Source organism: Rissa tridactyla, chromosome 1 (genome assembly GCF_028500815.1).
Source record: "Rissa tridactyla isolate bRisTri1 chromosome 1, bRisTri1.patW.cur.20221130, whole genome shotgun sequence".
NCBI lineage: Eukaryota > Metazoa > Chordata > Aves > Charadriiformes > Laridae > Rissa > Rissa tridactyla.
Genome location: NC_071466.1, coordinates 46,839,576 through 46,860,392, shown reverse-complemented (window position 1 = coordinate 46,860,392; position 20,817 = coordinate 46,839,576). Strand labels below are relative to the sequence as shown.

The following is a 20,817-nucleotide window of genomic DNA, read 5'->3' as shown; positions in this document are numbered from 1 at the left end:
GAGCCGCCGTCCCCCTTGTGGGCTCCTACACGGGGCTGCTGCTTCTCCGCCGCCCCTCAGCACCGTAAACCAAAAGGCACTTAAAAATAATCTTATTTACTACTTGTCTGCGTCATGTTTTGTCATCTGGAGTGCGTTCCCAGTGTTTGTTGGAAATGATAATTTTGTTTGACTGCCGTTTAGTATTTCTTCTGTTTTCTCCTGTTACTAGATGGTTCCAGCCGGCTGTTTTTGCCTATCGCTGCGATTCATCATCTAAAGTGAATTGCATATGAAGCAGAGAATTGTCATAGACTGGATGGAATTTTAATATTTTTCCTTTTGAACTATGTCATAGACACATTAAATTATTTCTGCTGGCCTGGTGCAGGTAAATCTCTTGCAGGGTTGCCAGCATTGCCTCTTCGTGGAGGAGCTTTACAAGTTTAGCTGTAAAAATTCATTCCTGGCTTCAGGATAGGAGAGGGAGCAGTCAGGAACTACCGAGTTTTATCAAAATTGTATGAGCCAGTGAACCGAGGGTCTGAAACAACCACCATGCCTGCCTGGTTTTAAGCAACAGGACTGGATTTAGATCCTCTTTGTTCTTTTATAAGTTAAATATGTTTTGTTTTAAAAAATAACGTTTGGGGCATCTGCTTTGCATTATGAGTTAATTCCATTCATTGTTTTAAAATAGTTATTAACCTTTTGCAAATTATATACTGCACACGAACAGTAATTTTTTCAATAATCTTTAAATGTGCATACTGTAACAGCGCCATAATGTGGACTGACATAATATGAATTGACAGTAAATTTTTAGTTGCCTAAATACGTATTTAAATGATAGAGCTGAAGAGTCATCTGCAAAAAGCTATTATGATCCAGAGAGTTAATTCCTATATAGATAATTTCTCCAGCGTACATTAAGGAAGAATTTTTCTTTTTCCATTATCATTTACATTATTTTCAAAAATCCTGAAACATAACCCAGAAATCTTTATATTTAGAATCAAGGTATGTCCGTGACTTGAAATGATAAAATCCAGGTTGCTTCAAGGAGTAACTTTATCCTTAACCCACTGTGTTCTGCTTATTTATCTGATACGGTGCTCAGCCGGGGGCATCTCCTAACAAACGCTGACGTTTCATTTCATAAGCAGTGCAGAATATTGAAGTGTAATCTGTTAAATATGGAATTTTAGCATTAACTGTGAATAACTGTGAACTGTTCTAAACTTTTTTGTTTGTTTGTTTTAAATGGAAGAAAAAGTAGCGCATTTTCCATAGCGTAGTATGTAGTAGAAGTAGAAAAATGCTGTCGCTGAATTTCGTGAGAGGAAGGATCAGCTTCTGACCATACAGTTAAGTCCCAATTTGGAATTCTTTACTCTAAATCACTGATAGCGATGGGCTGGAAAACTACGCCGGGGAAGGAAAACTCTGTAAATACCGTATATTCGCATTCTCTCCTGTGAATTTCCCTCGGTCTTTTTTAGAGATGGGATATTGGACTGGAAGGACCCCGAGCGGCAGTTCAGGATACATTCACCAAAACTAGTGAAACTGCTTGCATGAGTTGCGATTGAGGAAATGGATCACAACATGTATTTCAGTTCACATTGCTTGAAACGTCATTTTGCGATAATTAGATTTAGAGTCGACATCCTCCTGCCACAGGTGTATGAACATACACGGTGCAATCTGCAAAACTGTATGGAAAGATCCTGTAAATTGTGTGTGTCCAAACAGTTCATTAGGAATAAACAGAAACCTTTAAAATAGTCTAAACCTGCTTTTTAGTACTCTTAATGTCATGATTTTGATGTAATAAAACAGTCTAAAGTTTTATTGTGCACCTCTGAGAACACTCGGTGTGGGTGACACCTATGTAACTTTCTGTTCACTGGTTTGTTTGAAGGTCCCCTCTTCACTCCAAAGCTAATTTACTGAAGGTTTTTTTTTTGAATCCCGTATACTTTGCATCTTCCTTGTGAAAAAGAAAGTTATTTTGGTATGAAAAAATAAACACTTTTTTTTTTTTTTCCCCCAGTGGGATTTCATGTCCATTGAAAGGCTGGAATTAGCCATAAGTCCAGAAACAGAGGAGCAGGCGCAACTAAAATTTCCTGATGCACCTCGCCACTCTAACTGGATGTTCTTTTTCCATTAAAATAAGAGGATGTTTTGGTCATGAAGTTTCACTCATCCTTAGAATTTGTAGACTTGTTCTCTAAATTAGCCAGATGTCTAAATTGGGCTTAAATTCCTTTTGATCCAAAACCAAGCTTGGGTTCAAGCTAAAGCTTTCAGACTAGTTTTCTTATTCACATTATACTTTAACAGGATACTGAAAGTACTGGAAAAAAAGGCACCTTAACCATTAAGACATGTATTTTTTGATGTTTAATTTGTTCCTTAGGTTGTATGACTGAGGTGTGCATGTAGGCTACCTGGCTGACAGTAAGAGAGTTACATACTGGAATCGGATGGGGCTGGGGAGAAGGGAGAAGTAAGCGGGACTGCTGCAAATATTTTAGCGTAATTGACAGCTAAAATATATTTGTAACATTACAATGTCATGATTGAAGTTCACAACTCTGGATAACGTTGGTGTTAGAGCCCTCGTTAACGACGACACTGTACTGAGAACAGGTAATCGATATTTTACACGTGGAGCAAAAGACATTGTTCAGGACACGTGTGTCAGAATATGCTTGTATTTACAGATCCCGATATGGTAGAAATTATTTTTAAATCTTACTTTTTGGAAATGCTTTGCTTTATTATCTTACATAAAACAATTGGAAGGGATCAAAAAGAAAGTAGTTGTATAAAGTAAACTGTAAAGGGAACAGGTGCTATATATTTCATTACGATTTAATTACATCTTTAATTGTAACCTTGAATTCATGTTGTTCTCATACTTATGATTTTTTTTTTTGTAATAAAGAGCTAGATCAGGGTTTTGTGTATGGGACAGAAAAAAGCTGCTTTCAGGTTATAGGTACCGTGTTTTTTTAAGCGAAGTACAAACAATGCGTGACATTTTTATCAGTGATAAATCTAGTCAGGCCTTATTAATAGTTTGAGCATTCTTTAAACAACAGTACTAAAGCTATTGTTTTTGAATGGTACTTTTCCAAATGTAGTAAAAATACAAACTTAATATTTTCATTTGGTTTATATCACGTTTTAACGGATGCCAGTGTTATCTGTCCTTACGAAGCATGTAATTTGTTTCCAGTCTCCTGGCCTGCTGTAAAACCCAACCTTTGTTGGAGAAGGTCACCTGTAGGACTTAGCTATTCGCATTAAAATACAAATGCTGTGGTTTTAAACCATATGCTTAACTTTTAAGAATGTGGATAGTCCTGTTGCTTTCAATAGCCTACATACATCTTTTAAACCCAGCATATGCAAAATATATTTGGAAGTGCTATAAAAGAATCAGTTGACATCTTTGGTAGGAAGCTGTCGTACTGTATACTTTTCTTGAATTTGTAGGGACAGTTTGAAAGCACTGAAAAAATGCTGGAGATTTTGCGTCCTGTAAATCAACACTTGTTGCGTGGAGTAGATCCACCAAGCATTTCTTAACGTTTTTGCGAGTATTGTGTTTTTTCGTATGAATTAATTTTAGGAAATCAGGGCAAGGTCTTGGCAGGAATGAGTATCAGAAGTTGATATAACCCGTGGCTTCATTCTGGCTGCTGGGATTTTTTGTATTCATTTTTGAACAGAAGCAGCGTATCTCTTTTTGAAGGGAATGGGCACTTCCAAGATGTGTGCCATGGCTGTCCCTTTTCGCATGTTAGTTCCGATTCTCACTGGTAGTTTGGTGGGAAGGAAGTGAAACCATTTTCCAATTGTTTTCTGTTTCCTTAAATTTCTGCTTAAAAGCGTAAAAAAAAAAAAAAAGGGGGAGGGGGAAGGAAAGTACCTCAGGTGGTATTAAGTGTATAGTAAGGACTGATACAAATTAAAAGTTCTTTATTTTTTTAATATATTTTTGCCTTAGCTTGTTCGAACAATTCTTACAATTTAGATGGTATGTAGGACTTAATTATTTCTCTGTGTCTGTATCTACCAACGAAGACTAATGCCATGGTTCTGTTGCAAATTTTGTTGTATATTGTTCTAATTCAAAGCAGGATCAGTTGGGTTGGGTGTTGATTTTTTTGGGGTTTTTTTGTTTGTTTGTTTCTGATGCTCATAGCGTTTAACAGGCCAGGTTAAAAAATAGACATGAAATGCTAATAAATTATTTTATCTTGCATTATTGGGTATCGTAGATGGCTTATGATTCTACTGATTCTCTTCAAAATTAATTTGCTGCTGAAATACCATGTTAAAAATAAATGACAGTAGTAGAAAACGAAGCTCCTACTACAGTAATTTACAGTCTAAGGTATAGCTATGTATAAAATAAATTTTTGAGAAGCTATGAGGAAAATGTGTCAGAAATACTAATTTAACAGCATATAGCTGTTTCAGGAGCACATATGCAAATTGTGTAAGGAAGGAGTCATAACATTTCCTGGGGAGGGCATCAATGAGGTTTTCAGTCGAGATGCTTGGCTACAGCCACAGCTGTTGGATTGGCTCGAGGCCACCTCGAGGTACAACAGGTGGGATGTGGCTAAGAATTAATACCCTTTCAACAGAGTTTACCTTTCAGAGCTTCTCTAGCATCATCCCGGTAGAGTGGAGGAAATTATCTTTAAAAGAAGCAGCCCACCTCCGTAGTACGTAGGTCTCAGGTTTACACACACTGAGAAAGTAATTTGCTTAAAGACCCTGAGTTTCTTTGTCTCTTGCCCTTCCTCTGCTCTTTGAGGCATCTGTCCCTGTGGGGAGGTCCCTCCAGAGATCAGCCTGCCTGTGGGCTAAGATGGGGCAATCCTTGGTGCCTCCTGGCCTTTGGCCCGCACATGGACATTAGAAGATCCCAGAATCGCATCCCAGAATCCCAGAACGGTAGGGGTTGGAAGGGACCTCTGGAGATCATCTAGTCCAACCCCTCTGCCAAAGCAGGTTCACCTAGAGCAGGTTGGACAGGAACACTTCCAGGTGGGCATCCAAGATGTTTGCGTGGGGCTGGGCAGTACACCCTTCTACATAGGCTGGGGATGCTTTAACAGACCCAGAAGGAGTATTGTGCCATATGGGGTGATTTGTGTGGTCAACCCACTATCATTCTGGCCTCATTGCAAAGAAGTTCAGACCCCAGTACCCAGTGCGTGGGACATGATGTCAGACACCATGATTTCAGGTTGTTCTTGGAGGAGAAGAGCCTCCATGGCATTTAGCTCTCTGCTGCTGAGCCTTTGCTGGCGTGGGTCTGCCGTGCACGGGTTTCATCTTTTCTGGTGACTCCTTCTGTGATTCTGTCTTGTTGCATCTTATTTTACATACTTTATTACTGAAATTAAGATAGTACAATGATATAATGAGAGATAGTAAAATAATAGTTATGAAATGCTTTGTGAAGCATACATGTATTCACAAATATTCCAAAGTATGACTACATGAGTAAAACATTTTGACATTAAAGGAGAAGGATGTCGTCAGTTGAAACTGCTGGCACTGTTATGTGATAAGGTCGTCTGCTCTTTTATTTGGTGTGCCAGCTGCTGAAAGAAAAGTATTTATTTTTTTTTTAGAGGTGAAAAACGCAGGCATTTTCATCAGCTTAAATGAAAAGAGCCAGCTAGTTCTAAACACTGTTTTGTGAAATCGTGTTTCAGCCCTGTAAGTGGTTTTCCGTGCGGAAGGTGTGCTGTAATCGGGATGGGTCTATCCTTTCAGCTTGGCTAATCATTTCCTTTCACAAATCCAGAACGCATGCAGATTTGAACTTGTAGCCAGGAAAAAGTGCTGCCATGCTTCAAATTGCCAAAGGACCTCAAGGGACAGAAACTTGACCTGGTTTTATGAAACCATAGAATTACATTTATACAAGTTACCCCATGGGAAAGGAATGAACTGATCCCAATTCATTTCTAAATACTGGGCCCTTATGGGTCACATTTGAATTCTCTCCTACACCTGTTTTCCTACTAAATTTTTTCTGAGGACATTTTTAGAAACTTACTTTACATTAGGTATGGGTCATGTGCCTAATATTTAACAGTTCAGTGTTCTAATTCTTTAAAATGTCTAATGGTTTCTCAACATAATTAAACTGCAAAAAGTTTAAATTATAGAATTTGTTCGGTGTGGGCTAAATCTCCAAACCGTGAACTCTCCTCTGGGTTTAGTGACTTAGGCTTCGTTTTCCTGCATGTGGAATGCAAACATAGAGCAGGCAGTGACTATAGTCAGTATGTGTTGTATGTGCTACAGAGAGGAGAGTGACCCTGCAGATGGGTCATTAGGCTGCTCACATGGGACACGGGACATTGTGGCTCCTGGTTCAAAAAGGGTAACTCAATGAGACAGCCTAGAAGAAGACACCAAGACTCCTTTCTTCCTTTCTCCAAAATGATCTTTCTCCTTCCCTCAATTAGATTAAACATTCGTGACATGGAAAATCTGGGTTCAGACTTGCCGTTGGAAGCAATGAAGGTAATGAGTAGGTTCTGCCATGGCTTTCCTCGTTTGGTACTTTGGTTTCAGCTAGAAGCCTAAATACCCTACGGTGAGTGCTCACCCCTCTCCGGTGAGGTGGTACGGTACTTAGGGTGTCCAAGGGTATCTACCAGTGTAGTGCCAGGTTGGAGTATGCCAGCTAAGTTGAAACAGTGGGCCCTCAGGACAGGGAAGGGTTCCTTAGTTCATTTGAATATCTGGAACTATATGCTTATATGCTTACATTAAAATTAGAAGTCGCTTGCATTTATTTAACAAACTAAGTGAGCTCTCTGTTCAGCTGAAGTTTGCCTCAGCAATTACTATCCCACAGAGGCTCTGCAAACCTTCCAGGCTTTGCTTCCACCTTCTCGTGGAAACCATTTCCTATTCTCAGGCAATCTTTCCCATTCTTGAAAGACATTTTCAGTGCTGAAATTGGCATTAAGTGCCTGCATAAGTCTACCTGTTTCTAGTGAATGAGTGACAGATTTGGATACTACTCGTCTAGTATAGATTGCTTTTCTCTTCATACACCACTTAAACACTTACGATCGACTGAAGAGCTCAGCTGATGATCCCTGGCTGTAGACTTTCTACTCTTCCATGTGGATGCGTCAGAGGAGGCTTTTGTGTGGAATTACTACTCCCACTGTCACCTGGTCCCGAGTTTGTAGTCATTTTCTTGGCTTGGGCAAAAAGGATCGGAAGGTGAGAAATGGGAATAGGGGTGTTATCACAACAAGTAAGACGATATTCCTTTACTCTGTTTGCTCGCTTTTCACACCGGTGAATTTTTCCGTACAGTTTGTATTAAGCCATTCATGACTTTGCCATTCTGGATAACCAAACCGTTTCATGAGGCATCATCATAGGGCTGTTATTCATGGCCTGCGCTTCCTTTGACTGGCAGAGTGAAGGGCAAGTCTTCTAAATGGTGATTACTTACCACCATTATGTATTTATTATAAATGTGTACATAATGTCCCTTTCAAATTCACCTCCAAGAAGTGGTCTTATCGATCCCTGAGCGCTTCTTCTGCCTTTCCCTAAGTCAGCCTTATGCTTTTAGCGATTCAGTTTTTGTTGATGCCACCAACAGGTTTGCCTACGGTGTGATCCTGATCTCCTGAGTGAGTAGAGGGGGACATTTTTTCCAAGACAAAGAGAATGCTTTTGTTCCCAAATGATTTTTAATGGGAGGTAGAGGTTCAGTTGCATTCGGGGGCTTAAACATTCTTCTTAGGCACTTACTCACTCGGCTTTTCCTTTGTAGTTCTGTTGTTCATAAATTGGGTAGAAGATGCATTAATTTTACTGTGTCCAGTAAAGTTTAGATCAGACTAGTCTCAGGCTTTCGACTTAGCAATAAAACATTTTGTCCGCTTTCTGATTTCAGTGGTAAATAAGGGAAATCTTTAAGATCAGCTGTAGTGGCAATGAATGCTTCATTGTGATTGAAATGTTTGTCTTAGATTTTCTTTGCATCTAAACTAGAGAGGAAAAAAATTCCTTTGTTATCTGTTTAATCATAAAACAACAACTCAGAATGAAGGAACGAATTCAGATCTTTGAAAATCCAGACTTTCAGTTTCCCTTCCCTCTCCATCTGTTTTTTTTTTTCCTTCCCCTCACACAGCTCTCTGGATTTCGAAGAAAACGAAGGTGAAAATTTACAATTCTTCATGGAAGCCCTGTTTTATTAGGCGCCGTGAAGACTTCAAATACAGAGGATTCTTGGTTGGAAGCAGTTGCTAACTCTAGCAGTAGCAGTAGGGACGAGAGCCCTGGGGCTATGGGGCTGGGAACAGGCTGAAGAGTAGCAAAGCAAAGAGACAAAAGTGAAAGGCTGGCTGACAGCATGTTAAAGCAGATTTACCCGCTGTTACTATTACACGCAGGCTTATAAGTTTACATATGCATGATCAAATTTTCAGTCTTTGGGTCACAAACGTTTCATTTCTCTTTGCTAAGTAAGACCGTGTTTAGGGTAGCGCCTGGGAAAGCAAGCAAGAAGGAGTAAGTTTTGCTTTGGAGTTTGATGTGGGATGAGATTCTTGTGGCAGAGATGCTAGATGGGAAGACGGTATTTGTGTTTTTATTATATACCTGAGAGAATGGATTACCTCCACCTCCTTTAATCGCCTCTTTTCCGGGACTGGTATCCATATGTAGATAAAAGAAGGTACTGTTAGAACATAAAACTGAGTTTTGCTGGTTATTCCTCTGCTAAACACTAACATGCAAATACCAGGCACTGATTATACCTCAGCGTAGCCTCAGCAAGGAGAGAGACCAGAATGAAATGGTTTCTTAGAGACGTTATTTTGTTTTTTTTAGAAATTCGCTCATTCTGGAAAATCTCACCTGTGCTTTCTATGGTTCTAAGTTTGCTTTGGAGGCGTATAGCTGTAATTCCTGGGTTTCTTCATAATTTTCCGTCTCACATGTGCAGCAACGAATACGCTCAGTGTGATATTGGGTTGCCCATGAAAATCTTAATCCTGCAAGCAGGAAGAAAACTTTGGTTTGTATAAGGACTCCTGTTGCCTACAGTGTCTCGGCTGGACGATTTATAGGACTAAAATTAGGCAGGTCCTTAAACATTGTCAGTATTGGTACACCCACATGGCAGAGCTAGCGGAGTTTCCATAAGCTGGAGTTTCACAGATACCGGCAAGCGAGTGTGGGAACGATCAAAGAACATTATTTGTAATCAAAATGTGAGTTAGGTGTTTCTAAAACAACCGGTGGGTGCTTGTATGCATGTGAAATTTGCTTACATGAGTAATCCCATTGATTTAAATGAGAGCATTCATGTGACGAAAACAAGTTCAACGCGGGAGCGTTTAGAAGATGGTGACCTTAGGAACAAACACTCGTCTTTGGAAGTATTCAAAGGGTGGTTATTAAAACTTAAAGCCGAGAATCGTCGTTTGAAGGCAGAAGAGGCTAGGAAGATGTTTTGGGGAGCTCACCTGCCAGATAGTAATGCGCTTTAATGACGCCGAATAACTCTGCCTCAACTTCCTCGTACTCTTTTTTTTTTTTTTTGGGGTGGCGGGGGGATGGGGGAAGGGATGGGAAGGAGGACGAGAGAGGGACGGTGACAGCGAGGCTGTTTGTTTTTCCCGAAAGTTGTTTGTGATTTCAGGTACTCATGGGAAATCTCTTGATCAGATTCACATCTGTTCCTGTCAAAGTGGGTGCTAAGATACCGGTCACCCAGCAACCATGTCCAAGAGGGAATTGGGCCGATAATAACTTCAAAAAGGAATGACAGATGCTAGATTAGGATGAAAGACAAAACGCATGAAAAATGAGCTTGTTAGAATAAAAAAATTGTTCAAGCACCTTCATGCAAATTAAATGAATATTGAACATTTGCATGCAGTAATTTCTACTTTTTCTGTTGATTGAGAAGAAATAAAGATGGTACATATAAAAACATAAATGTAAATTATTTTTTTTTGCACCAATTAACATACAAAGCAGTATCTTTCTTCTAAAAATGAGATTAGCCACCTGGGTGCTTGGCTGTATCCCACATATGTCACAACATTTTTGTAATGAGTATGCTTCTGTTGAAGGAACACCTTATCTAATTCTTCGTAGCAAAACAAACAAGGAAGCAACCTTATATTAATTTTAAAATACTTTAGGTTAGCGTGGTTCTGTTTTTTTTTTTCAGCTGTGGTTTTCAGAGCTGAATTATTTCCTGCTGTCCTTGAATTCAATCGGTAAAATGTGCATTAATAAAAGATCACATAAGATGAGTTCAGACCAAATGCTAAGGTTTCCTATTGACTGGTCAAACAATACAGTTCTTAAAACACGATGTCTGTCAGGGTAGGATGAAAAAGAAATAGTCACTTTCCCATGCCTATGTATTAGGATAATTTAAATAATCTAATAATTTTATTATTGAAACGTTCATATAACAATCAGAATTTGGAAGAGAATGATAAAATGTTCTGATTGAGAAAGGACTCTGTGTCTTGGTTTAGCAATGTCTAATGTGGTCACGTACAGAAATTGATTTTCTTCAGAAATTAATTAATTTTTCATATCGCCCTAAGCTGCAGTTAAAAAGAGTGCATACTTGTCTGTTTTTTCCAGAAATATTGCCTAATCATATTAATACCATTGCCCCAAGGATGAAAAGATAATTGTACAAATGCATTTGGAAATATGTATCACTGAGTATTTATGATTAAATTATGCAAATGACCCAGCTCTCATCCTTTCCAGACCCAGATTGTCTAATTAGGATTGATATGCTGAATAGATGTTCCAGAATTTGAATACAAGCATGTCCAAAGAGCAGAAAATTGGAAATGACAAGGCTGAAATGCTAAGAAAAGTGTCTTTCCCTTTTATACTTTACTAATGTGGTGTTAGCAGTTGCAATTTTTCCTTTGGCTATATTATGTGACTCATGTGTCCTACAAGAAATAAGTCAGGAAAGAAAAATCAACTTTCATAAATAGCATTGCGTTGCTTTGCTCCGGACTTATTTTTCTTTAAAAGTCCGCTAGTCGTTCCTCTCCCCTGTAAAGCTTTGTATCCTTCGTGTTAAAATAATGATGTATTCCACATAAATTACTTCTTAATTTGGAGCACTGTTGTTTGTAGCCTGTCTCCAGCTGCCGGTGCTAGATATTTAGCTCGTAAGCTTCTCCTATATTGAGATGAGATTTACACACCTAACATTTTTAAGTTTGGTGGGTTTTTTTTTTTTTTTGGTTCTTATTTATTTGAGTTCACAATTCCTTAATGTAATTACCTTTTTTTTTTTTTTTTTGAAGAGAACTGATGTCTCGTTAAGCTTGTTTATGGGTGCTCTGAGGTGGAATACTAGCGATCAGCAAGTCTACAGCGTTTAAATCCTTCTTCAGCGGGCCGTTTGTTCATTTCTGGCTCTCGGGGAGCTGGGAGAAGAGCCCGGTGGAGGAGCGAGGAGGAGAAGTGAACTGTCAGTACTTCAGCCATTGTTAGCAGCGGGAGTCGCTCCCTCTGAACTCTGCTGGCTCCTGCTTCCCATCTGCGGGATGATGGATTGCTATGTTTAATACATTTCAGCTTTTGTCTGTCATAGTGTGGATAGACAGCGCTATCAATGATTTCAACGCTGATTAGAGGGCTGGTTGTACCCACTGCTATTGGGCAGGCACCTCCCAGGAATGTTTGATGTTGGAGCTCGTTGGCACTCGCGCCATGCAAATGAGCCGCTCGGCGAACTCGAGGTGGTTTTAAACACCTACAAAAGACCGCCGGGAATTACTAAATCCACGCAGCTCTCTCCCCCCCGGAACAAAATTCAGATGCCCCTGCAAACGCCTTGGTACCAAATATAAATGCTCATCCCGAGTGGTCCCAAGCTCACGATAAGAAGTTCCTCGTGCTTTTAACATGGGAGGAGGGATGCAGGGATGCGTTCCAGGGGGTGTGATGTCAGCGGTGCTCGGCCCGTCTGTAGTTAACGCGTTTCGCTACTGGTGATAGGGTAGGAGTGCGAGGGTTGCGTTGAAGCAGTAAGATACGAGGTGACATGTGTCGTACGAGGATTTGCTTAAGCCGTGGGTGCTTTGTGATTCACAAGTCCACGGGCTGAATGATTTCAGCCACCAGAGAAGTCGCTGTGCACCAGCACAACATATGCCCTGGAGTATCTTCTAATAATTATAAAATGGTGCAGTGGACGTAGAAATTGGGAAAAAAAAAAAGATAATCGCGTTAAAGGCATCGTCTTAAGAGAAGCGTATATATATTATTTTCATTGTTAGCATATTGATTTTCCACTCTCAGAAGAAATTATTATTCCAAAATCTTAAGTGTGAAACAGTATTGTATTAGAAACAAATAGATAATTATGTTTGCTAAAGCATATAATACTGGATTTACAAGATGCTTGACCCAGTTTTCTTGATTTGGACCATTGCCCACCATGACAGGCCAGGCTGAGGATAACTTTCACTGCATTTTGAACTGTGGGAGGAGGGGAAGTTAAATCAGAATATATTAATCATCCTTGATTTAGCTTTCTTAGTAGAGATTTTAATTTACAGACACAGAAGAATGAGTAACTTGATAAAAACTACCAATAACAGAAAAGTGGAGAAATTGCCAGGCTTAAATGTGTTTTCTTTACCCCTACTTCACTTTATATTCACTTGACGATGGCACTGTTTGTTTTTTAAAAATTTCTTCACCTTTGGTTATACCAATGTTCAACTTCCATGGCAAGGGTTTGTAATTTCTCCCTTGTGCTTGCTGGGAATCTGAGCACAGTCGTGGGATGCCATTTTTATTCCTTTTTAAGACGATCCAGGCAGTGGCAATGCTCATAGGGAGGAGTGTTCATGCTAATTAAAAGCTCCAGTTTACCTTTCAAAAAAATATTGGCAGTTTGCCTGGGAGAAAATTCTGTCTTCAGTCACCATTTTTAATCTACTTGGCTGTTTGGAGTTATCTTCACTTTAAGAGTTGCCTGGTTTTAAAAGTTGCCTGAATGTTGAAGTAGTTTCTTTGACATCATTCCTAAGTAAGTGCTCACTTGCCATATATGATGATCAGAGGATCCGAGGGCTTTGTGGAAAGGAGTATCGGTAATAAGGAGGGCATAATCTTGGCATTTACAGCTGCCAGCTTTTCTCAATTTAGGCTCCCTTCGTTAGCGATGGCAGTGAGACGAGGAAACTTGAGGCGCGCTTTACAAATTTAAGAAAAAAGTAAAAAACAAATATATTTATATGTTTATACATAAACAGGTTTACACGTAAACAAGTTGAACATCTTAAATGTTTCCTGGTATCTTTTTTCTCCTTTAAAATAAGCGGCATTTGGCTAGAGATACTGATAGGGGTTGTTCTTCTGCAGAGATCAATAGCTGGAGCATTCATACACGCATAGAGAGGAAATAATACCAACTTGAAAGTTAATGAAAAGCAAGTATGAAATAAATCCGTGTATTAGTAGGTGATGTGTTAATAAATGTATCACATAAATATGATAGGTAAAGGAATCAGGTAAATGGTTTCTTTATCAGATCTCTGTTGCATATATTTGTTCTGGAGAGGTAAAGGCTGTGATTTACGGCCTTTTTTTCATAGCAGAGCTGGTTTAGGTAATTTTGCCTCTCTCCTGTTCCCTCCAGGCACCGCGATCGCATTCCTGTACAGCTATTGCCTGTACAACCACGTGTGACCATTTTCTGCACTAGGTTAAAAATGCTGCCTCCTTGCCCCTGCCCCTCCCTTTTTCAGTATTATTTTTATTAACGCTCATCTGTTTTGGGAAAACAGTTCACTGTGTGTTTTCATCAGCAGTTGTGCTGTTACAAGTGAACGGGCAACGGGGACAGACATGAATGATGGTGGCGGGAGGAGGGGGAGCCGTGCCTTCAGTTTTATGTATCGTCGTCCTGCGTGCCGTGAAATTGTCCTGCATCCCAACTGCAGTGTCTTGAGCCTAGCCCGGGAAACGAACTGTGGATTATATAGAGGTTTTAACACTATATTTAAAAGGAGGAAACATGAGGGGGGGCAGCCGCTAATGGACAGAGAAGTACAATCTTTGAAAGAAAAATGTCTGGATGCAGTGAAAGCCACGTTCCTCTCGCTTGGAAATCTGTTTTACTAAATCTTGGCAAGCTGGCCTGCTGTGTGTCGCAAAACAAACGCGGTCGGTCTCTGAGGTACAGCGTGATTTCGGCCTTTGGGTGCTCTCTCTACCAATGTTTGGGTGGCAGGGGAAGATGAGAGGCAGGTGAGCACCTTCTTCCGTGCCCCACGTATCTCGGCTTGCTCAGGGAGAAGCAGCCCACTTGTTACAGAGCATCCTCTGCTCTGTGGGACGTACTGGAAGGACCCTGGAACTTAGGTCGAGCCTAAGTCTCTGCTGGTCGAGTGAGGTGCGGCAAAAGCCCTAAATTATTCTGCTTTTTTGAGTAGAGTTACATCACTCATACCTCTTGCCACCTTTGAGACTTTTCCCTCCCTGGTAATGGCATATATATTAGTATAGAAAGCATCTCCTATAGCTGTGCAGGATCTGACAGCGTCACGTAGACGGCTGGTTTCTGATGCAGTGTAAAATCACTGACTACTGTTTTATTGTGAGCACCTAGATCACAATAACCTGCCATATGTTAATGATGAGAGAATCATAGAATTGTCTAGGTTGGAAGGGACCTTTAAGACTACCAAGTCCAACCATCATAGAATCAGGATCATAGAATGTGTTGGGTTGGAAAGGACCTTTAAAGGTCACCTAGTCCAACCCCCCTGCAGTAAGCAGGGACATCTTCAACTAGATCAGGTTGCTCAGAGCCTCATCAAGCCTGGCCTTGAATGTCTCCGGGGATGGGGCCTCCACCACCTCTCTGGGCAGCCTGTTCCAGTGTCTCACCACCCTCATTGTAAAGAACTCCTTCCTAATGTCTGATCTAAACCTACCCTGCTCTAGTTTAAAGCCATTGCCCCTCATCCTATCGCTACATGCCCTTGCAAACAGCCCCTTCCTAGCAACCTAACACTGCCAAAAACCATGATGAAAATATTCTGCTGTCTGTAAGAAAAGCTAGGCTACGATAACCTGTGCACTTTTTGCAGGCTATGTTGATAGAGTTATACTAGTTTGTACTTCTTTAGGAATACTCTATTATTATTATTATTTAGAACAGAAAACCTGTTTCAAACACCAGCTGATTTCTTGAACAGCTTTTTGCAGATGTGGTGGAAATACGTCTGAAGCTACAAGATCCTTGTCTACATAAAAACCGGGGGGAAACTCAAAATTTCCCTGGGTAGGCATGGTTTTAGCAAAACTTCACTCTGTTCAGAATGGTCTGACTTCACTGTAAAGTGGGTTCCACTGTGCTAATCCTCTTGGAATGCAGCAATTATCACCTACCGTATAGGTGTTAAGTGCTGAATTTCAAAGGGATTATCACTTTCCTCCTTTAGTGGCTAAGCAAGAAGAGAAAAGTTGTTAGTACTTCTAAAGGGGAGGGAAGAAGGGGGAGGAAAAAAAAAAGAAGAAATCTCTCTTGTTTTCTTTCTGTGGTTGCCTTCAGTCTGGCAAATGATGAGCAAGCGGGGTTTTGCTACAGCTAGTTACTGTTGGTTTGATCTTTAAGAGTTCTAAAGGCATTTATTTCCCACCGCCCCGAAGAACACTTCTTTTGTGGAAAGAGGTAAATATAACAGCTATTGAGAATAAAACCCCAAAGTTACGTAGGTGGACAAAATTATATAGGTAAACCAAAGTTCTCTATAGCCTTAGAGTATGTTTTCATCATCTGGAGACTTCTGTCAAGCTAAGTAACGTAGCAGTACTTCAGATCTTCAACAATTTGTACAGGTTGGTATCTTTTCAGTCTCAAAACATAATTGGTGGTTTTACTGACGTTGCAGACAGAGCATTGGAAATTATCCTAAGACTATTTTTGTGCAAGTTCTCTTTCCACATTCCTTTTTCTTTAACTGACATGCCAATATTTTGTTCTTCTACTATCACTGTCTTCAATACAGATAATATTAATTTCACGTGGTTGTTGGATAAGGTGGGATTAATGTCCTTGAATCCTTCCTTTTCCTTTTTTTTTTTTTTTTTTTAATCCACTCTAAAGAATCTCATCTATGGCTACTTCTGTAAGTGCTTGCTCCTGCAGTCTTGATCTCCAGTGAACTGTTGTCTGGGTACGCAATGGGCAATGAAGGCAGAGCAGAACCCCTCGACCCTAACAACGTACCGTGGATGCCATGCAGCAACCATAGGCGATGCTTCTTCCATATTTGATTTTCACATTACAAGTTCAGTTTTCTGCCTGGAAATGAGCTCAACATTCCTCAGTGTCATCTAGTAATTAGCAGGCAGCGTATTCAGCTTTTCCCTCTGCTGTGTTTGTTTCTCAGTCACGAGTATGGAAAAAAAAGGGGACTCCAGTTGCACAGGGACGAATGCGTGCCAGGGTTGACAGCCAAGTCTCCAGAGGTTGCTTTTGGGTTTGCTCATGTGAACTAAATGGTGGACGGTAGTTAAGGAGAGGGCGTTCACATCTGGAGAAGGATTTAAGATGTTCTAAGAGACAGAGGTAATTAATACTGGGCAGGAGAGGGCTGCCTTATGGAGAAGTCTTACTCGTGAGGCTGCAAAATAACCAGAAGCCCCTTTTAGAGAAGAAGGCAGCATTTGGAATTGTACTGATGATGCCGAATAGGAGGTTTTCGTGGAGGAGGGATGCAGAATATCAGATTGTAAGAGTGGCTCCTAGCCTCTTACTTTTATTTTCACTATCACTTTGTTAGGATGAAGAACAAGAACTTCTTTCAGATGTGTTTGGTCTAGAGCTGGCTTTCTCAGACCTTACAATTCAAAGTTTTAATGCTGGAAAATGGGTTAAAAAAAGTTGCAGTTTCTTCACAGTCAAATTACAGAAGTCCGTGAATTGCAGCATTAAGCTGTTCAGATAGGGTTTTCCAGGGATTGCCCCAGAACATTTCAATAAATGATGAAAATTTTCTTTTATTAAATAAAATATTTTAGATATTATATTTAGTGCTCAAAATGCGAGACAGTATATCTTGGTGCTGGTAGGATTAGTTCCTGTTATAAGAATTTGTAAGGTACATGCAATCCATTTTATTGAAAGGCGACATAAAAAATTGCATTTCAATTCTAAAGCTAACAATATTTTCCTGGGAATAACAATCTCCTTCTTAAATGTAAAACAATTTGGCAGATGAACATATTCTGCTAAACTTAGGAAGTTGTAAAAATGAGTATTCTTAATTTTTAATGAATTTCTGAAATATTAATTCATTTAGTCCATTTTTGGTGGCAGTAATGGTTTGCAGACTTTATTGGGGTATTTTGAACTGTAAGGGGCTTAACTGCTTAAGTGTATCAAGATGATAATATTATATACCACCAAATGTCCACAGTGAAGAGAAGGTACTTTGTATTGTTGGAAGTGATGTTCATTTGAGTCTGTTGTGCATGCAAAGAAGGCAGTGTTTATGCAGATAGGGATTCAAGATGGGCTCAATGCCAAGAGTCATCATAAGACATGGGTATTTGTTTCGGGAAGTCAGGAGCACCCTGCCATCGTAGGGTATTCAAGTATTTGGCGTGTGAATTCTGGCATTTTCTTTAATTTGTTTTCATCGTAATTTGCCTACTTTTTATACTGAATTTCATGCCATAGAAATAACTTTACAACTTCCGGATGAAAAAAATGGGGCATTTTAAAGTAACATATTTCTGCCATTTGTTTTGCTGCCTCTTTAGTGTAATGATCCCAGTACCAAAGAACTACAGCTCCTCCTTTGTCAGCAGGATTTATGATAATGTCTTGCCGTTTTTGTAAATTATGTAACACACACTCTTCCTCCTTTGTTATATAGTGAAATTTAGTAGGTTGTTTTAATTGTTTGATTGATTTTTTTTTTTTCCTTTGGCATTTGTCTACTCTGAAATCTAGTGTCTGAGATTTACTAGGAGGAGCGATTGAGAAGAATGTCTTTTGTCTGAATTTCTGAAGATGTCAGGAGGTTCAGGAATGTTTGTGAGAAGTCTTTTGTTTTGCGAAGTCTAGAGTTGGGTACGCAATGCTGTATGAAAAGTGTTGAGCGATGCTCTATCTTTCAAAATCACCAGCACGTTTCTTAAAAGGAACAAATGCTGGTCTTTCCCGTAGTACTGAATATTCATCAGCTTTTAGAGGTTCATATTTATTGTTGTCGAAACAGTAATAATGTTTTAAACACTCTGCTACATAGGACACCTAGAATATAGATTGCTTTGATCGTCGTTACCCAGTGAACTTGGAGGCAACGGCAAGATGCCCGTAGACTTAACCAAGACCAGATACTACCCTACTGCCCAAAACAAGTAGTTTCCTTATGAAGGTGCCAATCCCCATTCACTAAAGCACTCATGTGACTTGTTGCACAATGGACATCTAGAATGTAAAAGAATTATCAGTCAGAGTCTCTACCTTCCCACGTTTTCAAACAAAAGCATTCAAGTTTATGTTTCATAACTCTTTCGGGTAGACAGGAGAGACTTTACCAAAAATGGCTGAGCCATTCTGGTTCCATTTTGTGAGAGAGAAACAGGCAAATGAAAGTTGAGATGGTTTTAGGATACTTCATAGATTTTTCTTGCTTCACTTGGATTACGTACTTGGGTATACCAACCACGATCTTGTTTAAAGGCTGATTCTGGGATAGTATTTTTGAAAAATATGCCTGTAATTCTCTAGCTGCTGCGTGTGGACATAACTGGGATTTCTTGTGTGTGACTGAGCAGCCCGGGTCTGAATTTTCTTGGTTTCCTTCCCTGATGAGTTGCTATTAAAACACTACCCAACCAACTGCTCCGCAGAAGCTTTCAAAGCAATTTGGTTGTATGTTAATTTCGGCATATCCTGAATTTAAAATGATCGAGGCTGTCATGGGATAATTGGTCACTGGAATTATTAGTTTTATTAATAAAAAATCCAAATCCATGTGGTTGCCTTATTTTAAGTTGTAGACATAATCTACAATTTTTACTGCCCTGCCCCTCCCAAAGTTACGTTTTCTCTTTGAATACTTGGAGTCTCTTTACTGATTCAGCATTTGCTGTGACCGCAGCCAAGACGAAAATGTGGAGATCTGACCTTTGACTTTCAAGTTGAACTACGTAAGAATACCTGTTGAGCTGCTATAATGTGTATTTCATTATAAAAGTTATTTGTGGTTTGTTTTTTTTTTTTTAATTATACTGCTAGGAAACCCTTTTAACTCTCCTTCTATATGTGTAGATGTAGAGGGGGAGAGAGATTTAAGTCAATAAAGTTATTGTCATGGTCTTTCATCATTGCTGTTATTATTGTGATTATTATTTTATTATCACTGTTCTGAGATGATGATTAATGTTTTGAAAGAGTGACTTCTATAAGGTATTGACTGACTAAATAGTGAAGAGTACATTTTCTTTCCCTCCGTTTCTCCCCAAGATGTTCTGTTGTTTGTCGAGTTTTGTTTTTTTTGGAATGTTTGGAAGTAATTCGGAAGATCGTGAGGGCAGGCATATTCGTGAGATTTAGCAGATCTCCACGTAACGGGAGCCAGAACGTTACAAAAGTAGTTCTGCACTTGTTTCTGGCACAGCTAGTGAGCTCAGGCGTACGTAGAAACCTGAAATGGGTGAACTGAAGGCGCGTGGATGATAGAGGTAAAAATGACGTAGGTGGGGTATTTGGATTAAGCATTTCAGACATCACATTCCTGTGATAGTAGATGCATGGACTAACAATATGGGCAGTTTCTAAGATTCAGGTATGTTTTGGTGCATGTGAATGTTGGATTTTCCTTATTGACCGTTCTATAGTGAACTAATATTCTCAAAGTCCTAGAAGGTTAAAATTGGTTTTGTTTTTCTAATTCGAGATGGCGACCTGCGTGTCAGAAGTGAAAGCTGGAACAATCATAGCTATTTCAGATTCCCATTTAAATAATGTTTTTGACTGTGTTTGTAGCCGTTGTTGAAAATACATATTGTAAAAAACATAAATATTAAAACCTGCGCTACTGTCTAGTGGATACTTCTGCAGCTTCGTGATTGTTCTTGGATTGTTGTTTTTAATAGAGTCTTCTTTCACTACCGCAGATCTGTGCCTGTGGACCTGCTTTTGAAACAACTCACAATCAAATGCTTATTTTTATTTTCAGCATAATTATGTTGTATTTTAGTTACTGCTCTGGAAACGTCTCATATTTGCAAATCAGTTTCCAGAAGAATAGATTCATGTCGAAATGAGCTTGTATTCATGGCTTCTACTAGTTTCAAAGAGTTTTGTTACAGTTGTATCTGTAGTAGCTGGTTTTTTTGTAAGACTTTGAAATGCTTTTGTCTTCTCAAGTGCCATTCTCTGCTATCCTTTAAGCCATTTAAAATGGAGCATGCGGTTTAGATCAGCTACGATTAATTTCCTTAGATCAGCGAGTGTTCCTGTGAATCTTAAAATATTCTGCACTCTGCCTTTTGTGGTTCTGCTGCCATTTTTTTTTCCTCAAGATTATCAGAACAGAAATAATTGCTTCCACCCATTCTTAAACATGTTGGAGTTTAAGTATGAAAGCAGTTCAAAAGGGAGTTTATGTATGCACACACGTAATCATTCCCATCAAAATATCCCCCTCAAAAGTTTGGCAAGGAGCTCCAAGTATTTTCCCGCACCTTAATTCAGATAATTGCAAACGCGAAATAAAA

At 39.5% G+C, this 20,817-nt stretch overlaps 1 protein-coding gene across 6 annotated transcripts in view; it reads left to right on the top strand.

The window, feature by feature from the left end:
- DACH1 (dachshund family transcription factor 1) overlaps positions 1 to 20,817 on the top strand; it is a 367,284-nt gene that overhangs the window by 6,401 nt on the left and 340,066 nt on the right. The gene's annotated exons all lie outside the window — the stretch shown is intronic.